The following is a 23331-nucleotide window of genomic DNA, read 5'->3' as shown; positions in this document are numbered from 1 at the left end:
TATAAGCTTACCTGTAGGTAAAAGTGGTTGTACAGGGTGTACAACCACTTTAAATATTGACTCGGTCTACCCTTTGCAGCTATAACAGCTTCAACTCTTCTGGGAAGGCTGTCCACAAGGTTTAGGAGTGTGTCTATGGAAATGTTTGACCATTCTTTCAGAAGCGCATTTGTGAGATTAGGCACTGATGTTGAACAAGAGACCTGGTTTGCAGTCTCCACTTTATTGCATTCCAAAGGTGTTCTTTCGGGTTGAGGTCAGGACTCTGTGCAGGCTAGTAATGTTCCTCCACCCCAAACTCACTCATCCATGTCTTTATGGATCTTGCTTTGTGCACTAGTCCAAATCATTTGGTAGAGGAAGGATTATGGTGTGGGGTTGTTTTTCAGGGGATGGGCTTGACCCCTTAGTTCCAGTGAAGGGAACTCTTAAGACATCAGCATAGCAAGACATTTTGGACAATTTCATGATCCCAACTTTGTGGGAACAGTTTGGGGATGGCCCCTTCCTGTTCCAACATGACTACGCACCAGTGCACAAACCAAGGTCCATAAAAAGACATGGATGAGCGAGTTTGGGGTGGAGGAACTTGACTGGCCTGCACAGAGTTCTGACCTCAACCCGGTAGAACACATTTGAGGTGAATTCGAGAGCAGACTGCAAACCAGGCCTCTCGTCCAACATCAGTGCCTGACCTCACAATCGCACTTCTGCAAGAATGGTCAAACATTCCCATAGTCACATTCCTAAACCTTGGGGACAGCCTTCCCAGAAGAGCTGAAGCTGTTAAAGCTGCAAAGGGTGAGTCAACTCAACAAGTTCATGTGTGTATAAAGGCAGGCATCCCAATAATTTTGGTAAATATAGTGTATCTAACAAAACTACTTCAATAACATATTTAATGAAGCAAAAAATAACAAATTAGAGAAGTTCATTGTAAGGCTTTATCAACACTTTAGAGCAGAGATCTCCAAACTACAGCCCTTCAGCTGTTGCAGAACTACGCGTCCCATGAGACATTGTAAAACTGTGACATTCACAAACATGACTAGGTATGATGGGAATTGTAGTTCCTGAACAACTGGAGGGCCAGAGTTTGGAGACCCCTGCTTTAGAGTGATTTATAACCCTTTTCAATAATTTTAAGATAAGAGTAATGTAAATAATAATTGCTATAAAACCATAGTTTTATATATTATTTGTAATTATATATCTACAGAAGTGCAGCCATATTTGCTCATTGTAAAGATAGAAAAAATGAATCAGCGCGAAATGGTAAATAACAAGAACAGCGGCTGAACGCCAGGGTCAAAGTTCAAATCCCTCAACAAACATTATAAAACAGAAAGTGCAGCGCTAATGAATAAAAATATAAGAAGCAAGGGCTAAAAAAGATAGGATAAAGCACAATACAATCCACCACAGTGTATGAACAATCAGTCCATAAATCCGGTCCACATAAATCTTCAAAGTGTAGAAGACTGCATGCTAGCAAAGACGGTGATTCCAGGAGCCCACCACCACGATAACAAATGGCCTCTTACCTGAATATACTTTACATAGAATTATTTTTTAAAATATTAAATTATTTTTTCTAGATTTTTTATCATTATTAAATTTTTCCCAGGATCGTCCTTAACTCCTTTTTGGGATTAGTGCACTTGTCCTTTTTAGGATTGATGCATTTTTTATTACATTTTTTTATTGCTGTTTGCGATTGAAACTTCCGTTTACTTATTATTCCTTTACAAGGGGTTACATCCGGATGGACTTCCGGGTGAGCCTGAAGTTGATTACGCTTAGTGTACTGTTGCCATGGCTACGTACCTGGCATATAGCGCGGGTGCCTGCGACGTGCCTCATCTGCTGATGAAGTCCCCGCCCACTGGGACGCAACGCGTCCAGAACAAGGAACGTCGTGACGTCACCCGCGGCCACTGCGCATCTGCTATACTGTTCGGAAGATCGGAGGATCTTCATTATCGCTTGTCTGCCTGTATCAAGTACTATCTATGTGAGTGTTACTATTGTAGATATTGATTAAAGAGTTTATCAAACGGAGAGCACTATCCTTTTGCCACTTTTATTTTATATGGCCGTATTGGAGTGTCCTGTACCTGGTCCCTGATTGATATGCTGCATACCAATTGGTTTATGAAAAAGGCGTTTTTTGACCCTCTATAACCAAAGGGTCCACTACATCAGGTGAGAGGCCATTTGTTACCGTGGTGGTGGGCTCCTGGAATCACCGTCTTTGCTAGCATGCAGTCTTCTACACTTTGAAGATTTATGTGGACCGGATTTACGGACTGATTGTTCATACACTGTGGTGGATTGTATTGTGCTTTATCCTATCTTTTTTAGCCCTTGCTTCTTATATTTTTATTCATTAGCGCTGCACTTTCATATTTGCTCATTGCCTATACAAATAAAGAAACACAAGCTAACACAAATGTGAAGGTTATATCATAAACTATTTAAAAGAAGAACTAAATTCATGTTTTTTTTTACATTTTGGAGAGAGAACCCGAGTAAGCATATAGAAATGCTACTTACTAATTAGAAATTTGCACAGATGTGGAGGCACTATGGACTCTCGTGGTACGGTATAAACTTACAGTCAGTTTACAAAAATATATAAATTTATTATGCACAAACACACACATAAAAAAAAGCATTCAATAGTAGATAAATTGCATTGGATGCTACTGATCATGGAGTATCCACTTGTCTGACACAAATTGGAAGAACTTAGATATATATAATGATGATCCCACGCTGTTACACGCAGAGATTTGTTCCTCCAGTTGTACACTACATGTTTTTCGGGGTTACCCCCTTCTTTAGGAGTAGATTTCTCCACTCTATGAAGTTCTTATTTTTAAAGTATCTTCTTTTTTATGTAACAGTCTCCTTGTGTGACTTCACTTTTCCTGGTTCCCGCACTCGCCTAGGAGATTGCCAATTTTTTGGCCTTGTGATGCCTATAAATTCTGGTGCCGGTTATGTGGATGAATTTTCTTTTTTGTTCCAAAATCAACCATTTCGTATGGGCTTAATCCTTAATAAGGAGGGATGTACTGAGGAGTATATTAGACTCTATCTTTATTGAATTAGGATGCATGACAGTATACCTTGAAGGTTGGTCATTAGTTATGCGTTTTTGATTCTAATATTGTACACCTGATTTATATGCTTTCTTGTAGATCATTTTCTGACCTAATATACTCCTGAAGAAGGGGGTAACCCCGAAACATGTAGAGTGTACAACTGGAAGAACAAATCTCCGTGTGTAACAGCGCGGGATCATCATTATATATATCTAAGTTCTTCCAATTTGTGTCAGACAAGAGGATGCTCCATGATTAGTAGCATCCAATGCAATTTATCTACTATTGAAGGCTTTTTATTATGTGTGTGTTTGTGCATAATAAATTTATATATTTTTGTAAACTGACTGTTGTAAGTTTATACCGTACCACAAGAGTCTATGTTGCCTCCACAACTGTCCAAATTTAGAAACTGAGTAAGGTTTATTTTTGCCATCTGTGTCCTATTGGGCAGATTTACCTTCACTTTCTCTCCTAAAGCCAAAACAGGGAAAAAATGAGGAAATCCCAGGATGTCACCAGAACTAGCCTCATCATTCTAAAATATCCCCACTATTCCTGTTCTGTGGACAACCCAAAATTTGGCATTTTCTTTTACTTTTACTGATAATAGTAAACAGGACGAATAGAGGGGGTGAATCTCCTTAATGGGAGCACAGACAGCAATAAAAACTTGACAAGAGTCGTAATCTCTCTCCACTATCCAAGACAAAAAAAAAGTTTTGCCTGTAGAAATTATATATATATATATATATATATATATATATATATATATATATATATATATATATACATATACACACACATACATACTGTATCTCACAAAAGTGAGCACACCCGTCACATTTTTGTAAATATTTTATTATATCTTTTCATGTGATAACACTGAAGAAATGACACTTTGCTACAATGTAAAGTAGTGAGTGTACAGCTTGTATAAGGCCTCATTCACACGAAGCGGACTCCACTTCCACGGAGTCCGCCTCGGTCCGCCGACTCAGCGGGAGATCTCTCTGTTGATTTCCACTGAGCCGGCGGATGACAGGTCCCTCTCTGCTCACTGAGTGGGGAGGGGCTTGTCAGGCGCCGCTACTGCCTATGAAGGGATCGGATGAAAATGGACAGCATGTCCGTTTTCATCAGATCTCACCCGATCCGATCCGCCAGTGATGGATCCGGACGTAGGGCCATCTGTCTGCTTTTAGCGGATCGGACGTCAGCGGACATGACATCCGTCGCTCTATAGGCTAACATGGAGCGCCCGTTCAGGTCCGCCGTTAAAACTGAAAGGCGGACCTGAATGGTCCGATCGTGTGAAAGGGGCCTTACAGTGTAAATTTGCTATCCCCCTCAAAATACCTCAGCTCACAGCTAATAATGTCTAAAATGCTGGCAACAAAAGTGAGTATACACCATTATTTTCCAGCACTGCCTTAACCCTCTTGGGCATGGAGTTCACTAGAGCTTCACAGGTTGCCACTGGAGCCTTCTTCCAGTCCTCCATGTTGACATCACAGAGCTGGTGGATGTTAGAGACCTTGCGCTCCTCCACCATCCATTTGAGGATGCCCCACAGATGCTCAATAGGGTTTAGGTCTGGAGACATGCTTGGCCAGTCCATCACCTTTACCCTCAGCTTCTTTAGCAAGGCAGTGGTTGTCTTGGAGGTGTGTTTGGGGTCATTATCATGTTGGAATACTGCCCTGCGACCCAGTCTCCAAAGGGAGGGGCTCATGCTCTGCTTCAGTATGTCACAGTACTTGTTGGCATTCATGGTTCCCTCAATGAACTGTAGCTCCCCAGTGTCGGCAGAACTCGTGCAGCCCCAGACCATGACCATCACCACCATGCTTGACTGTAGGCAAGACACACTTGTCTTTGTACTCCTCACCTGGTTGCTGCCACACACACTTGAGACCATCTGAACCAAATAAGTTTATCTTGGTCTCATCAGACCACAGGACATGGTTCCAGTAATCCATGTCCTTAGTCTGCTTGTCTTCAGCAAACTGTTTGCGGGCTTTCTTGTGCATTATCTTTAGGAGAGGCTTCTGGGATGCAGCCATGCAGACCAATTTGATGCAGTGTGCGGCGTATGGTCTGAGCACTGACAGGCTGACCCCCCCCCCCACCCCTTCAACCTCTGCAGCAATGCTGGTAGCACTCATACGTCTATTTCCCAAAGACAACCTCTGGATATGATGCTGAGCACGTGCACTCAACTTCTTTGGTCGACCATGGCTAGGCCTGTTCTGAGTGGAACTTGTCCTGTTAAACCACTGTATGGTCTTGGCCACTGTGCTGCAGCTCAGTTTCAGGATCTTGGCAATCTTCTTATAGCCTAGGCCATCTTTATGTAGAGCAACAATTCTTTTTTTCAAACCCTCAGAGAGTTCTTTGCCATGAGGTGCCATGTTGAACTTCCAGTGACCAGTATGAGAGAGTGAGAGTGATAACACCAAATTTAACACCCCTGCTCCCCATTCACACCTGAGACATTGTAACATTAATGAGTCACATGACACCGGGAAGGGAAAATGGCTAATTAAGCCCAATTTGGACATTTTCACTTAGGGGTGTACTCACTTTTGTTGCCAGCAGTTTAGACATTAATGGCTGTGTGTTGAGTTATTTTGAGGGGACAACAAATTTACACTGCTATACAAGCTGTACACTCACTACTTTACATTGTAGCAAAGTGTCATTTCTTCAGTGTTGTCACATGAAAAGAGAATAAAATATTTACAAAAATGTGAGGGGTGTACTCGCCTTTGTGAGATACTGTATATGTATATGTGTGTGTATATATATATATATATATATATATATATATATATATATATATATAATATACACACACATTTTTTTTTCTTTTAAAGGTAAACACTGCAATAATAACTCAAAATTTGTGCTTACTGAAAATACTCAATGCTTTCCCTTTAAGGTTCTAAACATTGGCTCAGAACAATCTTGTAAATAAGGCACCAGGGAACACTTGGCACCAGCAGGAAGGCACACTGAGCAATCCTTTTTTTCTCCTCCTGTGTACAAGGATGACTTTGTATGCAGTCGCCTGGAGAAGTGAGAATGGGTATTGTTATCTGGGGTGGAAATTGGCATCGATCAGTCCAGACTGGCTGTGAGCAGTGCTGCTCAACCTCCTTAAAGGGGAAGTAAAATGTATATTTTTTATATCAAAGTCATTTTTGGATGTGCCTTCTCTTCTAAATTCTCTATATAGCATTAGGCTTTATGCACACAACTGTATTGGTTTACACAGGAGCTTGCTGACAGCTTATGTGCATAAAAGTTGTGATGCATACATTCTGTGCTTGCACTACCTTTGCTAATTAAACACTAAAATTTACATCTCCCTCTGAATCATTACTGACCTTGGCCTCCACTGTGCCTCCCCCGCCACCGCCTAAATTATTAATTTAAGGGCAAATTCAATCCTCAATAGCGTGTAATCTGCGGCAGCGGTGCAGATGCAGAATTACTTAAGCCAAGGTTAATCTTTGCCTGCACTGCCATCACTGCCTATCTATGTTTACATTCACTAGGCAGTGGTGAAGGTGCAAAGGATCCATTTACATCATACGCATGTACTCATTTGTTAGCACAAACATTTACATGCATACATCACAAAATATGGTCTAAATCAGCTCCTTAACTCGATTCTTTCTAGTTTTGGTTTCTGCAGCTGAATGCTATAGGGCAGTGTAAATGATCCCATAGCACAGTGGTCCCCAACTTTTTGGCACCGGGGACCGGCATTGTTGAAGAAAATTGTGCCAAGGCCCGGGGGGGGGGAGGTGTATGTGGATTTTCGTGGGCAATTTATAGGGGCAATGGCTGGTGTTGGCGCTTCAATCATCCTGGCACCATCATTGATATGATGTCAAGATGATTGAAGCACATTATTTCTATTATTAAATTGTAATATATAATGAAATAGTTCAACTCACTATAATGCAGAATGTGCCAGAGTGTCGCTTGCCACGTCGCCTGTCACCAGATGCGGATTGTCACTTTCCACATTGCCTGCCTTTAGATACCGCTTGTCACTTGCCACATTGCTTGTCACCAGATGCATTTTGTCCCTTGCCACGTCACCTGCCACCAGATGTGGATTGTCACTTTTCACATTGCCTGCCTTTAGATGCAGCTTGTCACTTGCCACATTGCTTGTCACCAGATGCATTTTGTCCCTTGCCACGTCACCTGCCACCAGATGCGGATTGTCACTTGCCACGTTGCCTGCCTTCATATGCAGCTTGTCACTTGCCACGTCGCCTGCTACCAGATGCATTTTGCCCCTTGCCATGTCACCTGCCGCCAGATTTGGATTGTCACTTGCCACGTCACCTGCCATCAGATACAGCTTGTCATTTGCCACATCGCCTGCCACCACAGGAAGATTGTCACTGCAGTGGTGGCAGCACAGGTGTGCGCATTAGTTCAGAGGCAAGCCTGGAGTAGTGGGTGGTGAGGGAGAACAGCAGTAATGGGGGGGGGGCGCAGGTAGTGAGAGATGATCTCATCCCCCTGCCTCATCTCCAGCAGTGTATCGGTGTTCTGCCGCGCTGTGTCGGCGGAGGAGCAGTGATGCGGGCGAGCAGCGAGAGATGATCTCAGCTCTCTGCTCCCCCACTTCACCTCCAGCATTATAGCAGCCCCGCTGTGAGCGTGAAAGAGTGGCGATGCAGGCGGGCAGTGAGAAATGATCTCATTTCTCTGCTCGCCTCAGTATAGCGGCCCCGCTGTCAGCACGGAAGAGCGGTGATGCGGGCGGGCGGTGAGAGATGATCTCTCTGCTCGCTCTGCCACCGCTCGTCAGACAGTGCAGCCTTCGCAGCCCGGCTGCAAACAGGCCACGGCCTGGCAGTGGGCTGTGGCCCGGGGGTTGATGGCCCCTGCCATAGCATACAATACTGCTACGTTCAGAAGGCTTCATGTACACTGCTGCTGGTAAGCAGACATTTAGGAGCAGTTGGGCATTTTTTTTTCAGCTGCCCCTGAAATCTCTGTTATCTTATCAGTACATGTGCATAGGGTCGTTTATAGTCGTTTCTAGGCAGTTGAGTTTTGGAAAGCAAAAAATGCATTCAGAGCGGATGTTCAGAGGCATTTGAAATGACAAATGCTTGCAACAGCTTGTAAACGCGGTAACTAGCATCTAGTTTACAGGCGTTTTTAATGGAGATACATTTTTGACTATTAGATAATAGTATAATACTATAATATAATATATATATATATATATATATATATATATATATATAATTTTTTTTTTTTTTTAAACACTCCTAAACGCAAACGCGGCATTTAAACTGACATTTTTAAATGTTACTATACAATCTGTCAAGTTAAATCGTTCAGGGGAGGTTGTAAAACGTCCCAAGTGTATTAAGCCTAAGGAGCCCATATTGTGAGAAGTAATTTTGTGTGTGTGTGTATATATATATATATATATATATATATATATATATATATATATATATAGTCACAGTATACAATTTTATTTTAAAATATCAACATTGTTATAGCAATACAAACAATAGTTGTTTTTAAAAATCCAATATAAGCTTAAAAAAAAATCCCTTCATGTTGTGAGTTTTGCCTGTTTACTGACCATCTCTTTATACAACTTCCTGTATTCCCTGCATGCTTTGCAGCTTCTCCTCTGCTGTTTACTTTCCTTTTCTAAGGACTACATATCTCATGGTACCTGCAAGCACTGATTCCTGTACTGACCCCGCCTTCTGAAACTCCTCCTCTCAGCCCCTCTGAAGTTCAGAAGGCAGGCTCTGTGAAATGTGTGACACAGCATTGCCTACTCATAGGGCATAGTGAATATGTGTCACAGAATTCAAGTCCGTAAGTTTACAAACTTCAAGATTAATAGAAGTAGGCTAGAAATGATTGAAATACAATGTGAAAATTAATATATGATTTGACATTTTCCCTTAGATACCCTATAAAGCCCAACTTCAGGAATTGGGAAAAAAACTACCTTGCAGTGGAAGAACAACAAAGAAAAGCTCCCAGCTCAACTTACCAGCCAGCCTGCAACAAACAGAATTGTCTAACAGTTGACGTTAAAAACAGGGGTTTAGTTTGCACACATTTGCAATTACATGCATAAGCTGCAGAGGCCGCGACAAGACATATCAGTATTATCTGCAGTCTTAAAGTGGTTGTAATCTATAATAAGGCTTACCTGTAGCTACCCAGGATATCTAGGAGATATCCCTGTATTTGCATGTGTCAACGTCATCAGCACATGCACACTGACACAAACTGAAGCAACGGCACGTATGCCGTTACCACACGAATGCGTGGGAGTGATGTCATCGCGGAGCCGTGATACCAGAAGTAACCCCCGGGAGTGATGTCGGCCGCCTGAGCAGTGTACGGGCACCGCAGCGAGGGCTTCGCTCTCAGGTGAGTATTACATAATGAGCTAGTATGCTATGTACACTAGCTCATTATGCCTTTGTCTTGCAGGTGTTAGTTTTTTTTTGTAAAGTGGGTTTACAACCCACTTTAATTCTATAAATGTTGAGAGCCTCCAGAGTAGGAGCACATAAATAATAATGAATAGATTAAGGGCAGGTTAGCCTGGTGGTAACCCACTCCTCCTTAAAGGCACAGGGGCACCCTGGTCACCCAGCAAATAACACAACGACAGCGAAGATGTCCAGTGCACCCCCTCACCAATTAACCAACAGTACAAACAAACTGCAACTGCCCCAACCTATAACTGGCATTAAAAGCAAGGAGCACATGAAAGGGCAACGCATGTCAATTAACAACAAAGAAAAATTCCCAGCTCAGCTTACCAGCCAGCCTGCAACAAACCAAATTGTCCTGTCTAATGCCCCGTACACACGGTCGGATTTTCCAATGGAAAATGTCCGATCGGAGCGTGTTGTCGGAAATTCCGACCGTGTGTGGGCTCCATCGGACATTTTCCATCGGATTTTCTGACACACAAAGTTGGAGAGCAGGAGATAAAATTTTCCGACAACAAAATCCGTTGTCGGAAATTCCGATCGTGTGTACACAAATCCGAAGGACAAAGTGCCACGCATGCTCAGAATAAATAAAGAGATGAAAGCTATTGGCCACTGCCCCGTTTATAGTTCCGACGTACGTGTTTTACGTCACCACGTTTAGAACGATCGGATTTTCCGACAACTTTGTGTGACCGTGTGTATGCAAGACAAGTTTGAGCCAACATCCGTCTGAAAAAATCCTAGAATTTTGTTGTCGGAATGTCCGAACAAAGTCCGACCGTGTTTACGGGGCATAACAGTTCGGGTTTAGTTTGCACACATTTGTAAATACATGCGTAAGCTACAGAGGCCACGACAAGGCATCCCAGTATTATCCGCAATCCTAACTCTATAAATTTTGAGAGCCTCCATAGTAGGAGCACATATATAATAATGGATAGCTTGAGGGCAGGTATGCCTGGAGGGAGCACACTTCTTATAGGCACAGGGGTCCACTGGACACCCAGAAATTTGCAAATGTGTGCAAACTAAACCCCTGTTTAACATTTAACAATTTGGTTTATTGCAGACTGGCTGGTAAGTTGAGCTGGGAATTTTTCTTTGTTGTTGTTTGACTTGCGTCGCCCTTCCATGTGCTTCTTTCTGTTAAGTCCAAATATAGGTTGTGGCTGTCACCTTTTGTTTGTACCCTTCCAGTGGGGTCCTTTCCCTGAGACAGATGCTCATTCTGTCTCAGGGAATGAGGAACAGGAAGGATTGTTTACCTTATCCTAATCTGTTCTGGCAGACAAGTGTGCAACTGTGGCCATGAATGGCTTAGAGAGGCGGTTGCAGGGGACTGGTCATACCCTTGGAGGGACCCTGCTGGGGGTAAGTATCTCTTTTAATTTCTCCAGACTGAACAAGCATTTAACCCTTATGTAAAAGTATTTTTTTCTTTTATGCCCCAAGTTTGACTTTAAACTCCCTGCTGCTAAGTGTCAAACTGAGGGCGCTTTAACACCTAAGTGTATGCAGAGACAGCATCCATTTTAGCACTACTGCATGCACCATTAATGCAGGCGTATGCATGTTTTTTTGCATTCTAAACAAGCAGTTTTAAATGCCCTATGCAAAATGGGTTAGAAACATGTAGAATAGAAATGTTCTATTCTGCAGACCTATTAAACATACATGCCTTTTTATGTGTCCATTATTCTTTTTAATGGCTCTGCCTAAGATGTTTCTGTATACAAAAACAACTGTCCTATTCAAAAAACACAAAGCTGCATCTTAATTTTATGAACCTGAAAATGTACTTTAAAATAGACTAAATAAAAAGTGTACTGCTTTCTCATCCCCGTTCATTGTATAGAGCAAGCTGTTCATAGTTAAATAAGACGGCTATGAAGCAGTAAGTCTGTGTACATTCAATGACAATGAAAATACTAAAAAAGGAATCAAACATGTACAGAATTGTCCCCGCATTGTACAGCTACGTGACCATGACCAAATAATGAATGTCATCATAGTTGGAGAATTGTTACCTCACTGATTTTTGGAGCAATGACTCAATTAACAATGGAGTTTTTCTGTATTTTTATGGGCCGAGGCAATGACATGTGAAACAACTGCATCCGCTTCAAAGGCATAACCCACCAACCCAGCAAGAGGCTGAAAATAGAATTCTTTTAAAGGACACGAGTTCACTTGGTTAATTTACAGTGTTTCCAACATTCATTGACAGCATTATGAGGCAAAGTGCCCGCAGCCAGCATTGCATATTTCAAATCACTGCTTCATTATCTGTCTTTCCTGTCTGGCTGCTTTAATCATTGAATAATAACTTTCTGGCATCAGCCCCTGGAGCTGTTCTTGTGATCCTCTGCTGACACCAAGCTCTAACATACAGGAATAGCAAGGAATGTCTCTAAAACAAAATGCAGGCCATATTTAACACGCCGCTCCACCCACTGTCTTGTGTAACCTTACTGATAACAAAGACAAAACTATTGCTTTTTCTTATACTTATGCGACTCTCATATTGATCTCTTCCTCGCAGTTTAGTAAAAAGCAACTTCAATAAAGGAAATACTACACTGAGAAAAATGTGCAGGCCTGTAATTTCTGCAAAATGTGAGTTGTCCTATCTGTCATGCTGATCCAATAGCTTCAAAATGGTTTCAATGATCTGAAACAGAAATGAGGATCAGGAACTCAACAGTGCTCTTCATTCTGCACTCACGTGACCCATTTTCAGCTGACAGCAGGCTAAAGCGGTCACTCAGCTGGTCCACACTTTGGAAAGCTCTTAAAAGAGAAGTATAGGTTTGGCTTTTACCTACATATTGTTACCTAGGTGGATGCAGCATCGGTCCGATGCTGCATCTGTCCCACGGTGTCTCTGCACTGAGAACTGAACCATCGAACACCGCTGATGGCTCGGTTCTCTCGGCTCCCCGAGTAGAGAGCTGCTGACTGTCAATCAGCAGCTCTCCTGCTCCTCCACTCACACTGAAACGCTCAGCTGTGGAGGGGTGGGGATCGGCTGTCTCAGGCTTTTAGCGGCTCACTGAGAGGCTGAGACAGCCATCAGTCCAGGCAGCTGGCGGTTCCAGACTAATTCGGGATGACGCGGTGCCTGAACTGATTCCAGTGATGCCAGCAGAGAGCGGACTTCAAACCACTCTCTGCTGAAAACGGGTCACAGGAGTGCAAAATGGATTGCACTCCTGTGACCCTTAGGAGAACCACAGCTAAACGAGCCAGGGCTGGACTTCTCCTTTTTAATTTTACATTCAGGATCCACCCAGATACCTGGTCTGGCAGCTGGCTTAGCCTCTCATCGAGCTGCTGGGAGACTGAGCTAGCCTCCTCCACAGTCCGACGCTCCTGGCTCTCTGCAAACTAAAGCCTAGCACACACTGCTGTTAGTTGAGACTAAGCTTGAGAACTGAGCGATCAGCAGTCTTTAATCGCTTAGTTCTCTAAGACCCCTTTCACACTGAAGCGCCTCTAAAACAGAGCTAAAGCGCTGGTGGTTGTTGCGGTGCTTTAGCGGCATTTTAGCAGCACTTTTCGGGTGTTGTCCTAGGGTGTCTCCAGTCTGAATGGAGGAGCAATAGACACATTCTGTGACAGCAGCATTCTCAGTCTTGGGAGAGGGCAGTGTTAGATGCACTAGCAGGTTTAAATGGACTGAATCTGGCTATACATGCATCAAAATTCAACTAGTAGCAGGAACTGGCTGAATTTCGATCAATGTTTAGCTCTCTCTGTTCCACAGAAGCTAACAGGATTTCTCCATCCACCTCGAATGTGCCAGTTGGCTGATCAAAAAAAACCACACAACCATTTATGGACAGATTTACAAATTAAAGCCAAACTCCAGCTAACACTTTTTAAACAGTAGCAGCAAAAAGTATTTTTTCTTTTTGGGATAAAGGTTGCACATAAATAAATAAAAGCTGATCATTGTTAGCACCCCTGTCAATGATAAATGGCTTGTCTCAACCCTCTGTCATTTTTGCTGAACAGTTTTGGTCCGTTAAAGAAAGTTGGAAAATAATAGACTTACTGGCTCGATCAACTGGTGAATATAAAAAGGTAAAAGAGTCTAACTAAAAAAAAGAAAAAAAATGCCACATGTTTAAGAATTAGTAAACAGAAATATATTACATTTTTGTTTTGGGGTTTAATACCACTTTAAGTTGTGCTTAGCCTTCAAAAGTTGCCCACTGAAGCCAAGTGCAAACCTTCCATTATTATTAGAAGGTTCTCTAAAGGATGAAATTGCCTTGCACTGAAATTGCATTGTGTTCAATGGCTAGATGTCATGGTTAAACAAAAAATGCCTTAATCTGCCCCCAAAAGAATCACACAATCATTGGTGGTCCATGACATTTAAAAACCCCCACAACCCATCATTAGCAATGTAACCCCCCCCCAAAAAAAAAAAACAATTGCACAATATTGGTGGTCAGTGGTATTTTAAACCCCCCAAAAAAACAATTCCACAATCTTTGGTCATCAGTTCCATTTTAAAAATCAGAAATAGCAACCCCCTAACCCAATAATGGTGTTTTTTTGCACTTTAAATTCCCCCAAAACAATTGCACAACTTTGGGTGGTCAGTGGCACCTCCGTTGAATCACAGCCTTCTCTGTTGCAGCCTGGAGGATTTAATGAATGGATTAATTCATTAAATCCTCTTTTCTCTCTTCTGTTGTTGCGTGAGGAAGAGACAGGCTTTTCAATGTATTTAGCTATCACAAGGTACAGAGCCACTCCAGTGGGATCTGTGTCTTTTGCCTATGCTCTCTGCTGTTTTATAACAGCGGGAGCAGTTGCATTGTATGTGCCTGGGTGCATGCACCAAGGTGAACACAAAAGGCCATTTTTAAGCAGCTTATCAGAATAACTGCTACACCCGCGATAATTTTACTACATCCACTGTTTAAGGGTTAAGGTGTGTGTGCTCATTAAGGGTAAACTGACAGTGTGTGCACATAGCCCCAGCCCCCTCCAGCATGTATACTTAGGCCTCATTCACACAGTTGCTGAGGCCTGTACAGTGTGAATGAGCACCTTGTATATGCCGCCTTAAGCTGCATGCAGGCAGCCTTTACTACTTTATGGGGGTGCAGTGGCTATACGGTCACAGAAGTTCATCCTAATATGACAGGTATGCGGGGGCAGGTGAACGGCCACAAACACAGGCACGCATATTAGGACAAGCAGCTCTGTCTGTACAGATGCTGAATCCACTAGCGCAGTGATGGTGAACCTTGGCACCCCAGATGTTTTAGAACTACATTTCCCATGATGCTCATGCACTCTGCAGTGTAGCTGAGTATCATAGGAAATGTAGTTCCAAAACATCTGGGGTGCCAACGTTTGCCATCACTGCCCTAGAGTAAAATAGGTTCCTGCATGCAGCTGCAGACGGCTTTAGCCACATAAACAAGGCTCTCATTCATCTGTATGGGCCACAATGTGAATGAGGCCTTACCATTCTCCCTCTTCAACATCTGTACTGCCCTAATAAAGCAACACTTCCAGTTACGGGGGAGCATTTGACCAGGATTCTGTAGGTGGGTGGTATAAGAACGGGGCAGAAATGTGCAGTTAATTTTTCTGCTATGAATGGACCAAGTTTAAAGTAATTGTAAAGACTCAGGTTTTATTTTTCTTTAAATAACAAACATGTTATACTTACCTGCTGTGTGCAGTGATTTTGAACAGAGCAGCCCCAAATCTCTTCTTCTAGGGTCCCCTGCCGGTGCTCTTGGCTCCTCCTTTTCTGTGTCTGCTCCCATAACAAGCGCTTGCTATAGAAGCAAACGTGTGACCTAGTCATCCATAGACGCACATGGCGCTGCTCAGCCCTGCCCACAGCTCCCTCCTCATATGATTTGATTGAGAGCAGCTGATGCCTCTGTGCCTGTGAGGAGAGAAAGAGCAGTGATGCTGCTCTCTGGCACAGAACGGGATCGAAAGAGGAGCCAGGTAAGTATTTAGTATAGAATGCATTTAGGTCAAAAACCTCATGCTCTTAGAACCGCTTGCCATCTATTTTTTAAGGCCAGTAATTTAAAATCATACAGACAGACATCTAGCATTTTTAGTTCACCATTAGCAGCCTAGGCATTTTTGGCATAGATTTTTTTTTTAATTATTATTCCACTGTGTCATCACTGTCTGTCATCATAAGCAATTAATTATTGTGTCTGCATGACTTTATATGCACCTCAATATTTCATTAGTTGTTTTCTTGTAAATTTTGCTTTGTTAGCTTCTCAAAGTCAAGACACAAGGAAAGTACAGGTAATATAAATCAGTTTATTTTAAAGTGCATTTCTGATGATATTCTTTGCCTAAATCTGTAGCATACATTAAAAAATGAAGGCTCAAGGACAGTTGGCACCTACAGGCATTTACATTTGCATCGGAAAAAAGCTAATGTAAATATTGGGTGCACTTATTTCTGCTCCAAATAGCATGCAAATGAAACGTTTACACAACATTGCATATATAGCATACGCTATTCACAGACATCAGATACCCTTCATCTGATTTTAACTTGTTTGGGCACCAGTCCACAAGATGAAAGACACCAATAGTTAGAGAAAAATGTCAATGGGACAAATTTTTCTTTTTAATCCTATAATATTTAAAGCATTAGGGAACCATACACTGATGGAAGGATTTTCAGTTTTCCTTGAACTGTGGCCTTTTGATTTACAATTCATCTTTTCTTTTGCTCTTATTATGTCTTACATCCCATTTATGATATACTATATGCCTACAATTACTTGAAATGTTTTTTTTTTTTAAAGAGGACAGGAATGCAAAATAAAATTTGAAGTTTTACCACTTGCTTACTGGACACAGATCGTGGTAAAAGGCCAATCACATCGCCCCGCTTACCACATGACCCCGCTGTCATTTTAATAAAATATTTAGCGGTATCACACTATATAGCCTTTCTCTTTTTTTGGTATGATATTTGTGGAGCCATATAGAGAATCTGCTTGGAGAATCAGCTGTTATCAATCATTGAGCCCAGGGGTGGCTCCACAGCGTGTATTGACGCAGCTGAACACTGTGTCACACGCTCTAAGGTGAGCGCAACCACATTGGGGGTCACCGAGGCACTTCACGGCATGATTTGGGCACTTTTGATTTAGCACTGGAACTTTTTTTTTCTCTGAAGCACTATTATTATATTGATCTCTGTTGGAATTTATCACTTCACATTGCTGTGTTGGAAGATTTCTCACAAATAAGGACGATTATAGTCTTCAACATTATAAATAAGGACGATTATAGTCTACCTATCACACAAGTGGTTTATTTACTTATTTATTTATTTTCTTTCACCTATCACTTTTATAATTACAGTGGATTTTTTATGTGATATATGCATAGTACATCATTTATTGTGCACATTTATTCAGGTATTTATGTTTTGTTGCTTCATATATTTATTTATTCAAATGTGTTCTTAGATTCATATTGTTATATTTTTATATCACATGATCTAGATACGTATTGTTTGCACATTACACTTTGGGATTCATTGCACACGGCACCTTGCTGCACGTGTTGATATATTTATTTATTTAATTACGCAGAGTTGGTTTTAGATCCATATTATCTGCACATTGCACTTTAGATTTTTTCATGTGATATCACCAGGGTGTATAGACACTTAGATATATTCCCAAGCGCAACACAATTTTTTGTTTACGAAAAAATATATGTATGTATATAAATTTAGCCACAGGAATCACTGTAGCTTGTAGATAAAGGTCATAAATCAAATACATTTTTATAAGAAAAATATATATTTAAGGTAGAAAATGTGCTTGTGAAAGACAGTGAATGCAAGATCAAAAAATATAAAACCAACAAAATTGTCAGTAAAAGGGCAGGATCAACACGCCGTGAGTGCATGATCCTATAAGTGGCAATCTGACATAAAAATGCAAAGAAAAATAAATGAGTGAATTGAGAGATACCGCATGCAAAACAGGTCCCAATACTATATATCATAGTCAAAAACGAATGCTGACATGTAAGTGTAGTCCATATCAATCAGCAAGGTGGAGATTCATGGTATTAAAGCCATAGTGCTTGTTACAGCCTTCTCAAATGATATTGGCAATATGTTGACATGTATAGGGTATTGTCTTCTCCAAAACAGACTTCAAGTAAAAAGGATAAAATACTCTTACCAGAAATAGTGGCCTCACAGGCCGTCGGCGGTGAGTCAAACCTGCTTGTACCGCCAAGCGGTGAAGGTAGATTTTAATCCCAGTGGATAAGATGTACTTAGTAAGGAGATGGAGTCTGAAGACTTACTCGCCACCGAAAGGGATAAACCAGACCCGGATTTCCAGCTGTCTTGAGCTCCTATCTTAAGGCCGGCTTAGATCATCCACCGAACTCTGCTCAATCAGAGACAGTTCCCATAGTATAAAGGAGAGGAGAGAACTTCCACATAGTGTAAATCCAACAAGTGCGGAAAGTTTTATTGATAACATTTTTTTCAATATACAATAAAAATGAGGGCAGTAAAAATTGGGTTCAATTGAACTTAAAAAGCGCAGTAAAAGGTAGCTAGGGTAGCAAAGTGAACCCGACGCGTTTCATCCTCTTGGACTTCTGCTGGGGTGTAAGCCAACCTGCCACCACTGCGATTATATAGAAATAAATAGATGAAAACCATTACACACCTGATTGGTCGTGTACGGCCTGACTTCCGGGTTCGTTAGCATCCATAACTGTTTGCTAACATGTGACAGTTTAAACAGCCAATCGTTTATGAGCGGTGTTGGTCAGGAACCAAGTCTCCCTATTGTGCTCCAATCAACAGCTCCAAAGTGCTCATCAGCATGAGGGGTCACGTGATGACCATCTGACCAGACGTTTACGCAATGACGTGATATGCATTCGGAGATCCAGTATCATCAGAGACAGGAAGCAGGAACCAAAACACACTTAGTTTGAAACGCAAAAGCGCTCCAACAGCTCGCTATGACCAGAAACAAACTTGTAATGGGTAAACACTGTAAATGGGAGCCCCCATACAGCTTGAATACAAATTAACATATGGATAATGGGCAGTCAGACCACACAGCCCAAAGAGGGACAGTATATCACGCAATAAAGTTACAAAGTCACAACCCAAGTGTATCAATTAATAGAATTACATACTTATAGAACTAAGAACCTTGAAACAAATGATATATAGAGAACAAAGAAATGGTATGGGTATACACAGAGATGTGTTGGTAAAAAATCATGGAAAATGACTTAAATATGTCGACTAAAAATGAAATATGATTAATGTGACACAAAGTGTTTATATAAATAGAAACGTGTATGTTAAATGCTTGGCATACTGCGTCTAAATTACTACATGACTATATAGCTAATGCCGAACATAATTGGTGGGTCATAATTTGTCCCCATTATGCTGACAGGAAGAGGGATATGTCTAGCAATGAAATCCCTGAGTCTGACGCCAAAAACATAGTGAAGATCTAAGGTGTCATCAAAAGAAACAAAATGGTGCAGATAATCACCTGGTAACCACATCTACAAAACTTACAGCAAAGAGATGTATAACACCCCTATACATCTCCTAGGAAATCCCAGGGGATGTAGGTAAGGAATGCAGAGGCAATCTACCTCAAAAAGGCAAATGCATCTAAAACTTGAAAAATGGAAAATGTCAATATTCAAGATTGGTTAAAGTGGTGTTCCGGCCGAAATTATACTTTTTAAATAAAAATATCCCTATAATACACAAGCTTAATGTATTCTAGTAAAGTTACTCTGTAACCTGAGGTCTGTTTTGTTAGTTTATAGCAGTAGTTTGTTATTTTATAAACTTACAACAAGTCGTGGCCATCTTAAGTGTGGGCATCGGAAGCCAGACTGTATTTCTTCCTCGATCTCATCCTTGCAGATCTCGCACATGCGCAGTGCAGCACAAGCAGTGTAATAGGTTTCAGGTCAGGTTTCCATAGCAATGGCAGTGTCAGAGGAAGTTGCCGCCCCTTCCCAGAAGGCATTGCACAAAAAAATACCTAAAAAAATGGAGGAAAAGAAAAAAGAAATTTTTTTACTTACGTGAAATGGCTGTTGCTAGGCAGTCTTCCTAATCTGCCTCTTCCTATGCCGCAGTGATGTTGTCTCTTCTCCTCCCCGCTTTGTCTTCTGGGGAATGGGGCGCGGTGTGTTATGGGAACTGTGTGTGTCCCACAACACATCCCGTCCCATTCACAAAGCGCTGCGCGACTCGTGCATGCGCAGTAGGAAACGGGCAGTGAAGCCCTAAGGCTCCACTGCCTCTTTCCCTTAGGATGGCGGTGCCGGGACCCAAGAGCCGAGGGACGGGTCGGCCTCGGGCGGCCGACATCGCGGGCACCCAGGACAGGTAAGTACTTATTTAAAGTCAGCAGCTACAGTGTTTGTAGCTGCTGACTTTTACATTTTTTTCCCGCTTTAAGTCCGTGGGGTGTATGACATTTTAACTGGTATATCCAAGAAGTTTCAAGCTTGGATACACCTCTAATGTTGGACTCACCTCTCCAATGGGGCACAAACTTATCAATTATTTGAAATCTGGTCCCCATTGGATTTTGGTTGTGGCAAAGCAAATAATGTTTCGGGACACTGTGATTGATGCGTCCTTTCTTAATAGCTGTAATATGTTCGTTGACTCGTATGGCGAAAGTGCGTATTGTCCGGCCTATATACTGTTTCCCGCAAGGGCAGGTGATGAGATAAACAATATACTTGGTCGAACAAGTCGCAAATTGCTTCATCTTATATTCTCTTCCAGTAACATTGGATCTAAAAGTTTCAATTTTACGTGCTTTACATGCATTATGTTTACACACTGTACACCTACGACATGGAAAAAAGCCTTTCATGTGGTGAAAGAATGACGGGACAGTCGGGGGATCTGTTACGTTGGGTGCAATTTGACCCTTAACGGATAGAGCACCCCTGTATATTACTCCTGCTCGCTCTGGGAGTAAGGGGCCTAATATTGGATCATTTTTTAGCACTTTCCAGTGTCTAGAAATGATATATTTGATTTGTTTGTGTTGAATAGAGTACTTGGTAAGGAAGGACCATTTGTGTTTATTGCCTTGAGATCTTTTTGGTTGTTCAACTAACAAAGAGTTTCTATTGACTGAGGCAACTCTCTGGATTTCCTCATTGATCTGGGATACATCGTATCCCTTATCAACACATCTAGATTTAAGGGTCGCTGCTTGTTGGAAATAGTCTGGCAGATGGGAGCAGTTGCGTCTGATCCGCATCAGTTGACTACGGGGCACGGATTTTAGCCATGCTGTGTGATGGCAGCTGTCAACCGGAATATATCCGTTGCGATTGGTGGCTTTGAAGAAGGTTTTGGTCTTCATAAGACAAATGAATTCCAACCTGGTTGTCATTTAGAATAGACATGAATCTATCCAACGATTCCATATTGCCCCTCCATAGGAGGAGGATGTTGTTAATGTACCTGGCCCACAGTGCTAACTGTGGTGGATCCAGAGTACCGACGACATCCTCCTCCCATTTGGCCATGAAGATGTTGGCCAAACTGGGGGCAAATTTAGCCCCCATGGCTACACCCTTAGTTTGTAAATAAAATTAAAAGGTCAAAATGCAGCGCTTAAATAAAATAAATGTCCAAATATAAATAATAGTCCATAGAACTCAATAGGCAATAAGGATGACATGGAAACCTCCACCAGACTTCAGTGTGTAAATAAAAGCACACCACACCCACGTGCTATCAGTTTGCTTACCAGAAAGATATATACAATAAGCGAGGTACTCATATGGTGCAGAAGGTCAGCAGCAAATCCAAATGGCACACTCTATCATTGGTAGGCACAGCATGAAAGCAATCAGGTCACCACATATCACAGGCTCAGGACTCACATTACCGATAAATGCATTGGTGCAGTCATCAACAGGAAAAACCAATGAAAAGAAAGCAACAATAGTGAAGCCCGTAAGGTAAAACAGTCAAGATTTATTGTAGTCTACTTACAGGTAGGAAGTAAAATTCATCGCAAAAAAAAAAAAACAACAGGAACAATCCGCGGCTCTCAGTGTGCTTGCATCAACCAGCCTGACATGTTTCATCCTATGTGGATATCATCAGAGGCATGGCCAATGATGCAAGCACGCCCACATATATAGTACACATCTTAAAGTCCTGCTGACCTCTGATAGGGCAGCACGACAGATACAGCAGCTGTTTAAAATAGCAAATTCCGGCCGCGCCTGCGCAGTGCGGCCATGCTGTCATTAAACCAGGAAATGACAAGACCGTTTTTGATAGGCCGCACATGCGCAATGCGGCCGTGCGTTCCAGTGCGAGAGGAAGGTGAAACCAGCCCGCACAACATTAAAATATAAGGGGGTGGGACAGCCAGATCAATGCCGTCCTTCCTGGTTGGTATAAACGACCCGACCGCGCATGCGCGGTACGGTCGTACCAACCAGGGATCATATAATAGAACGAGGGGAGAAGAGAGGAATAAGTAGACCGCGCATGCGCAGCTAAACTGTGCAGATTGCGGGACAGCCTCAGTGTGTTCTCCGTATGATCGGCGGAACTGAGTCCCGGCCAACAAAAAAGGGGAAACAACAGAGGGCTGCACTTGTGCCTTAACAACATCCGGGGGATGAATAACACTCAAACCGTAAGTGTAAGAAGCCTAGGCATATTAACATAACATATCTAATAACATGTAGCAGCCGTACAATGTTTAATCCAATGTTATTCTGCATTTAACATTTAAAAAGACCTACATAGATCAGCATTTAAAATATTAAAAAATGATAAAGCAATATTCGATATTGAAGAGGAGAAAAGGAGGTTCTCAACCGAATACAGCAATATAAAGAACACTAAAAATTAGGTACATATATCCAAAATGAATGTAATAAAACAAACGAATAAGCATGAAAAAATTAATGAAAATTAAGATAAAAGGTAAATAAAAAATATAAAAAGGTAATGGCTATTTAAATCTAGACACTGCCCCCTAGTGTCGAAAACATATATAAAAATATATATAGTCAAAAAAATGTAACTGTTATTGATAAAACAATTCACATCCCAATCAACATTCATGCCGAAAGGGGTGTAACTCTTCAGGTCATATATCCAGCGGGTCTCTAATTTAGAAATTTCCCGTTTGGAAGAACTACCACGCCAATGAGGATTGAACCTATCAATGGCCATAAAAGTCGTTCCCATAGGATCCGATTATAATATTCCAAGTAGTGTCGAGAGACAGTGTGTTTCGGGAATCCCTTCTTGATATTAGTTATGTGCTCGTTTACCCTAACATGCATGGCCCGTGTTGTACGGCCCACATATTGTATACCGCAGGGGCAAATCAATAATAATCTATCCAACGATTCCATATTGCCCCTCCATAGGAGGAGGCTGTCGTTAATGTACCTGGCCCACAGTGCTAACTGTGGTGGATCCAGAGTACCGACAACATCCTCCTCCCATTTGGCCATGAAGATGTTGGCCAAACTGGGGGCAAATTTAGCCCCCATGGCTACACCCTTAGTTTGTAAATAAAATTCATTGTTATACCAAAAATAGTTACACTTAGTGGCAAAACGCCAAAGGTCCATAAAAAACCTCTTCTGGGTTCTAG

Source organism: Aquarana catesbeiana, linkage group LG05, assembly GCF_042186555.1.
Source record: "Aquarana catesbeiana isolate 2022-GZ linkage group LG05, ASM4218655v1, whole genome shotgun sequence".
In the NCBI taxonomy this organism is placed as follows: domain Eukaryota; kingdom Metazoa; phylum Chordata; class Amphibia; order Anura; family Ranidae; genus Aquarana; species Aquarana catesbeiana.
The sequence above is the reverse complement of the archived record's forward strand: the minus strand, read 5'-3'. Positions refer to the sequence as shown.